Consider the following 6,982-nt stretch of genomic DNA (forward strand, 5'->3'; position numbering starts at 1 on the left):
CTTAGGACTTCATTTCCCACTGATCCCAAACCAGTCCCAAACGTGGCCGTGGGGAGCGCTCGGGGCTGACAAAGCCAAAAGCCCATGAAGGTGAGGCAGGTCTGCATCAAAAGGTTGGTTATTTGCTGAAGAGGCCAAGCCCTCCTCAGCCAGCGTGGCTCCCACTGGGACCTGAGCTGTGCCGGCCTTCAGAGGCTTTTGGGGGGATTTGAGGGGTTTTTGGTGAATGGGGCGGTCTCGAAGCGGGATGTCCCGGTCCACTGGGCTTCCGCTTAGCAGAACTGGAACAAATTGGGTCTGTAGTGGAAAAAGGGGCTACAGAGATGTCAGAAGTCTCCAAATGAGCTGCTCTTTCCTTGCCACCAGGCCATTGTCTTGGGCCTCTTGTAGCTATTCTGCTTCTAAACCCAACTGCGACGTCGGATTATTTTCCTTCCCGTGGCCTCCGTGCTCCTCTTGTCCCATTTGAGTGGCACCAAATGTGCCCGTGCCAAGGGGGAGCTCAGCAAACGGTACCCAAGAGCAGCTAATTCAGAGGGGGTAGCGTTGACATCTGTTTAATAGATGCAATATTCCCAGCACTTGATAGCAGACCACCTTATAATAGCAAGGGTCTAAGTCAGGCTGTTTAAATAAAGTAATTATGAAGTGTAGTGATATGGTTATAAACTTGGAGCCCTTCCAAATGGAGCCATAAAGTGTGCTAATTGGTGCCGAGAATTAGCATGCAATAAAAGTCAGATTTACAACAGTGACTATTATGCAGTGGAATTAACTTGGCCACTCTGGAGATTTTAAATACACCTAGCCATTAGGAGGCCAAGTCACAAGATTATAGGGATCTTGCTGCAACCGCAGAGCTTGACGTGTCTGTTTTCATTCTTGCAGATTAAGTTGTCCCTGTTATCTTAATATATTTAGTTAAATGAGAGGGGTGTGCAAGGTTATTTGCTTGAGCAAATTAGCGCGGTACCTACGGGCTTGATTAGGCAACAGGTTGGAACAATACCAAAAACTGAACTAAAAAATTTAATTGAGTCGCTTGTTAATAGGTTGGAATATATTTAATTAGTTGTACCACCAATATTTAATCGAAGGTGCAGAGCTCCCTAATTTCATTAAGTGCTACATAAGTTAATATAAAAGCAGAGAGATCACTGCTTTGATAGTGTTGAAATATCCCTAGTTCTTAGAACTACAGAGTAGATGAAAAACCCAAAGTACTGAAAGTAACCAGAGCAGCAAACTGCAGGAAACTCATTGCAAACAGCATATTTATTTAATGTATTTCTATAAACTGTAAACTAAAGGTAAACCCAAGAGCTCCTGTTTTAAGGAGCGGTCTTCCTTGAGGCATTCCCTTTCCTCTGGAAGCAGCTTCACGATCCATCCAACCTCCTCTCCCCGCTGTTAAAGGTTTTGTAGTTTTGTTTGTTTTGCTGGGGGATGATGCAGCTTGACAGAAACATTGACTTTTGTGCAGTGCTCTGTGTGTCTATAACTTAACAATTACTGAGGTCTTAAAACGAGCAGCACCCTGAGTGGGTCCTGGTTGTGTCCTGTCACTGCCACCCTGCTCCCAGTGGGAACCTTGGGGACAAGCCTTGCTGGGGAGGAAAGGCAAGTCCACCTGGGCAAGAGGGGCTCTTCCTGTGATTCCCCATGTCCTCAGGGAAAACAGCCCTGAAAGAATTCCATTTAAATGATGTATCTTTAAAGAAAACAAAAACAAAAAAAAAAAAAGAAGGGGACATTGCATGTGAGGCTGTGCTAAAGCAAGTGGCAGCATAACCGTGATGGCCAGTGCCATTAATAACTCAAATGGAAGCAGCTGAGCTGCTCAAGGATCCCGTTAGCTTAGTACCAATCAGCAGCTGTGGGGTAATTGCCCTTTTAAATGTAGCTATAAAATTATTGGTGGGGATAACATGAAGCCAACGAGAGGCCGTGGCAGCGTTGCACATTTGATAGCTGGATCGCCAACAGCTGCTCCAAAAAGCAGGGCTGCCCTTCATAACCAAAGCTGCAAGTAGCTTTTCCACAAGCCTGTATTGTAGAAAAGTCCAGCAAACAACATATATGGACTTTTTTTCCCCTTTTCCTGTTAAATTAGAGTGTAAGCTCACCTTTTTCAAGTACTAAGCTGTCAAAATAATATGATGGGAAAGTGAAATGCGAAAGGAAAATGTGTTTGAGCCTTTTGGGGTTTTTTTAAGGACAATATTTGCATGTGAATATTGCAGGGCTGAACAGAATCCCTGAGTCACTGCAGATCTGCTGTAAGGAAAAGCTCATAGGGTTCCTAAGCGGAGGATATCGCTTGATATTAAAGCGTCTGTGATAGACTGGGTGTCCCACAGTATGCTGGGCCAGGCAGTGTTGCTTCATAACAGCTTTCAGTGTATGTACTCTCTAGAAATACCCCCTTGGTCAGTTGGTTGATTTATTTCCACTTTCAGCTGATACAAATAAGAAAATTTACGTTTCTATTTAAATTGCATTGTTTGGGCATATTATTTTTTGTGAAGCGTATTATGTAATTGTTTGCAGTCTTCCTTTAAATGTGGATTTGTTACTTTGCTGATTTGGACAAACAGCTTCACCTGTCTCACGAGTTTACCTTTCCCCTTCCTATCCCCTTGGAATAAGCACCTGGATGCTCAGTGATACATCCTTATTTTTAGTTTTATTTCTTTTTAGGGAATTTCCAATCTGAATGTTGCATTACCTTGAAGCTGATCTTACAAGAAGTTCGATGCAAACTGAAATGCTGCTGCTGTTAGCCATGCAGATGGTGCCGCAGGAGCAGCATGCAGGAACAGCAGCATTTATTTTTCCTGGGTTTTAAGGGAAGGACATTTGGACAGAAACTTAGATTTTTTCCTTGCAAACTTACATTTTCCTTGCTGCCTGGGTGACTGTGTGCAAGGTAGAAAAGTGAGTGGTGACGAGAGAGGGTTTTCAAGCTCACAGGCACCCCTATGCCCCCTGCTTTGCACCATCACATTTCTGCAGCTTTATTTCAGCTACCTCTCCTGCAAAACAAACTCAGTGGTTTTGAAGAGATGGCTGGGGAAAAGCCTGTCCGTGCTGCAAAGCAGCAATGCTCCTTCCCTTTCTTCTGATCTCTTTTTATCTTCTCTCCCCCACCTTTCTTGTTTTCTCTTTGCTCTCAGGCTACAGAGGCAGCGCAGAATAGCGATGAGGCAAAATTCGGTATAAATTAAGGCAGTTGTTTGCAGATAGCTGCTTTGGTCTCCAATCAGCCCCAGAGTGCTTATTTTCCCCAGATGAAATTGATTATTTTGCAGGCGCGGGAGCTGCCGCGCGGGCCGGGAGCTGCCGATGCTCTTAAAGCACATCGCGGCGTTAGGTTTTAATTCCTCGCTGGCAATTTCTGTTGTTCCCCACCAGGGATATTTGGGGGGGATGTGAAGACTCAGGGCAGCCCCCAGAACCGTAAGACTCGTGCAGAAACCTCCCTCGGCCTCCAGAAGAGCGGCCGGATTGCGAGGAGCTGGGAGCTGTGCGGCTCCCTTCTCATCTGTAGTGTTTTGACCTCAAGGCGTTTTTGGAAAAGTTTGGGCTTGGAACTGGGAAACTTCAGACGATTCAACTCTAAATTAAACAGCTCTCTCCAGTGATGTGATTTTTGTTTAAATAATGTGTTTTATGTATTATGAATGCCAAGTGTTTTCTCAAATAGACATTGTTTCCCTATCGAGCCTCTAATAGTGTAAAGCAGTGGATCAACCATCTCACCCCACTCTGGTATCTATTTTTCTATAAGAAAATGACATTTTTTTCCCCCTTTTTGGGGGAATGTTACATGGAGCATAGCAAAAGAGTTGCAGAGCTCCTCTTTATTTTACCTAGTTTGCTAAAAAAACCTAACTAGGTTTCAAACATAGGTGCTTTTAAGCCAATGCTGATGGGCCCGTGTCCTGAAATAACTGAGAAACCTCATTCAGGTGGCTCTAGCCTGACATTACTGATATTACTCTATCAGTAATATCCTGAGCAATTTGGTGCTCTGCATGTGCCAGGACGGGTTTATACCAACCTTAATTCTCATGCGTGACGGGGCCAGCACTTGCTATGCTAATGCTGGAGGGGGGAGATCTGGTCTGGGAGACGCTTGCTTCAGGTCACAAAAATATCCTCTTTTCCCTTCAGTTCTCTTATATGCAAAATTGAAGATGGAAAATCATCACCCTGCTACGTCCTCTTCTGTTCTGAGCAAATGCTCAAGGAGGGAATCTCAGGTAAATCGTAGATAACCCAAATCACAGTTGTATTTGTAGATCACAAAGCAATTTTAGCACTATACATCCCACACTTCCCCAACTATTTTTCTCAGGCATGAGGCCCGTGAGACATGGGCAAGAGTCTCCCAAACTTCTCTGTTGTGCCAATGGGTAATCACCTGCTAGGAGGAAAAAAGGGTTGAAGAGCTGTGTTCTCCAAAGGAGTTCTCACTAACTTGGTTTCCAAAACCAGGGTTATTTTTGTTTGTGTTAATTTTGCACTATAACTGGGTTAGTGTGTGTGAGGGGGAAACGATCAGTATAAAAATAAATGTATAGCACCTAGCTAGCACGATGACTGCTGCTCCACAAATATCTTCGGCCAAAATTATCCTGTGAGAGGCATGAGTGGAAGAGAAGGCAGGTGACTAAAAATAAAAGCGGGGGAGCTTGTGAGCTCTGGTGAGGACAGGAGTCCATTTGACTTTGGCGTTGTTATTTGGCAAGGTTTGGTTGCATCCCCTGCAGATTTCCCCACAAAAGTGCAGGGGGACTCGTAACTCCTGCTCAGTGCAGTTCTGGTGCTCGCGGATGGGTTTATAAGCTCATAAATAACCAGACAAAATTGTCTCCCAAAATAGCTGCCTGAGCGCGCCTCAGTTACGGCTTTGTTAACGTTCAGCACCGAGGCAGTAATAGCGAAAAGGATCAGAGGAGAGAAAAAAGATAAAATGAGAGTTGTGAGGGAAAAAATCAGTGTCTTTAATGGAGATAAAGTAACTTAGTTTAGGGGAACATCACTTTCGAGATGGGTTTTGTTGCCGTTCCAGGCCGCCTGGCAGATGTGCAGACTCTACACAGTCTAAATGTTGTTGCTGTACATCAGTCATCAACAATGTGAAGGATATGAAGCTCATTATAAAGTATTCCTATATACTTTATATTGTATCGGATCAGTGTTTAGTTCAAAGTGCCCGTAAAAGAAATGCTAAAATTGACCCAAAGCTTTATTTATTTATTTATTTATTTATTCATTTTTTTTCTGAGAAACAAGTCCTGATGTCTGATTTCTTTTCCATCTTGAGTAGGCAAAAACTTTCTCCTTTAATTTCCCTTTCTTTGCAGATACGTCTGACAGGCTCTGTACTGCCCATAGCTTTCCTGATGTTCATCAGACTTAATGTTTTCATATATCCCATAGTTAATGCTCTATAGTACATCAAGAAGCAGGTGTCTTCCCTCTCCAACCCTCCTCAAAAAAATAAATCCACTGGCACGAACCTAGAGATTGATCGGAAACTGGATGGACAAAATCATACATAACCAAACACTACCTCTTCAATTCCTATCTTTTCCTTTCGGTCTTTAATCAATCATTATAATTTTTAATAATACAGTTTAAAGGTGTCATGACTCCACTGGCCAGTCTACAACAATTTTTTACTGCACCTTTATGGGGCTTAAAATTGATTTTTGTGCCAGTATGGAATGTTTAAAATATATGAATTTAAAAGTGGAAAGCTCTGATTCAGATGGCATTTACACTAATTATTCAGATCGGGTTATTTTGTTTCCCAGAGAACTTCATAGTTAATCAGAAGTTAATCACTCCGGAGTAGTTTTAAATTTAGTCGAGAATACTCAAGACAGCGACGTGCAGAAGCGTCTTTGTCTTCGCTGGATTTGGAGTAGATTTCATATGATTGAAAATAATCTGCTTGGCTCCAAAAATGACATTTTCATTTTTGACATAGGGGATAGCAGCTCATATTTGAAAAGTACCCAGGTTTATAGCCTGCCAGTCCGGAGGAACAAGTGAAATGAGAGTTGCCAAATGTCAGAAATCTTTTATGACTGTGCTCCTTTCGTGAAAATCATTATAAGGTTTATATATAAACCAGGTCCAGGAGATAGGAAGAGCAGTTGTTTAAAAGAAGAAACTCCTGTATTCCTGTACAGCTCTGAATTAATAACCATCTAGTATAATTGGATGTGGAAATGTTTTTCCCATGTCAGAGTTGCGAGGTTTCAAAATATTTTCATGAATATTTTCTGAAGCTAATATCCTGAAAATCTGAAAAATAATAATTTGAATCAAAAATGTTTTGAACACTAACCTTAAGAAATGAAATTTGCAGGGTCACTAACTCAAATGGGAAAATGTATTGCAAGGTTTTTCTGAGTTGGAGATTTGGCCCTGATAAGTCACCGTTTAGCATCTGGGTTTGCTATTGCTCAAGGGAGGCTATTTTTTCATCGAAAATTCTGTGAAATATTTAAACAACACTCTGAGAAAGAACTTTCCCTGCTATCTCATGCACAGTTCTGCTGTTCCCATGCCACTTTTCCAGCAGTTAGCTGGTAACTTCACGTCCTTTAGCAATCGGAAGGACTGACTCGTCCCTGGCATCTCAGACCACAGAGGCACCTGCGGCTTTTGCTTTTGTGCATTTGCCCTGTTTCTTATTTTCTTTAATTGAGCTCCTAAAGCTCATTGCTCCAATAACCCCAAGTTTGTTCCCACGGAACTTCTGGCCTTTCTCCCCCTCTTGTTTTGCTCATGGCCCTTCTCCCCGCGGAGCGGAGCGGAAAGGTCGCTCCTTGGGATGCTCGTGCTCGGCCCAGCACCCAGCAGCTCTGCCCGCTGCATTCCGTTGGCCGAGTGAGCCTTTCTATTGACAAGCCTATTGATTTCCTGATTAATGCACCTCTCCCTTATTGGCGTTTGCTACAGG

General features: G+C 43.0%; 1 long non-coding RNA gene across 1 annotated transcript; it reads left to right on the forward strand.

Annotated features, from left to right (window-relative positions):
• Positions 1 to 4,188: 4,188 nt before the first annotated feature.
• On the forward strand, positions 4,189 to 5,405 carry LOC112951257. The gene is made up of 2 exons (XR_003250171.1): positions 4,189 to 4,265; positions 5,373 to 5,405. It is a non-coding gene; the product is annotated as an uncharacterized LOC112951257 (long non-coding RNA).
• Positions 5,406 to 6,982: the final 1,577 nt, after the last annotated feature.

This window comes from Nothoprocta perdicaria, unplaced genomic scaffold (genome assembly GCF_003342845.1).
Source record: "Nothoprocta perdicaria isolate Ctin4 unplaced genomic scaffold, notPer1 scaffold_34, whole genome shotgun sequence".
In the NCBI taxonomy this organism is placed as follows: Eukaryota; Metazoa; Chordata; class Aves; order Tinamiformes; family Tinamidae; genus Nothoprocta; species Nothoprocta perdicaria.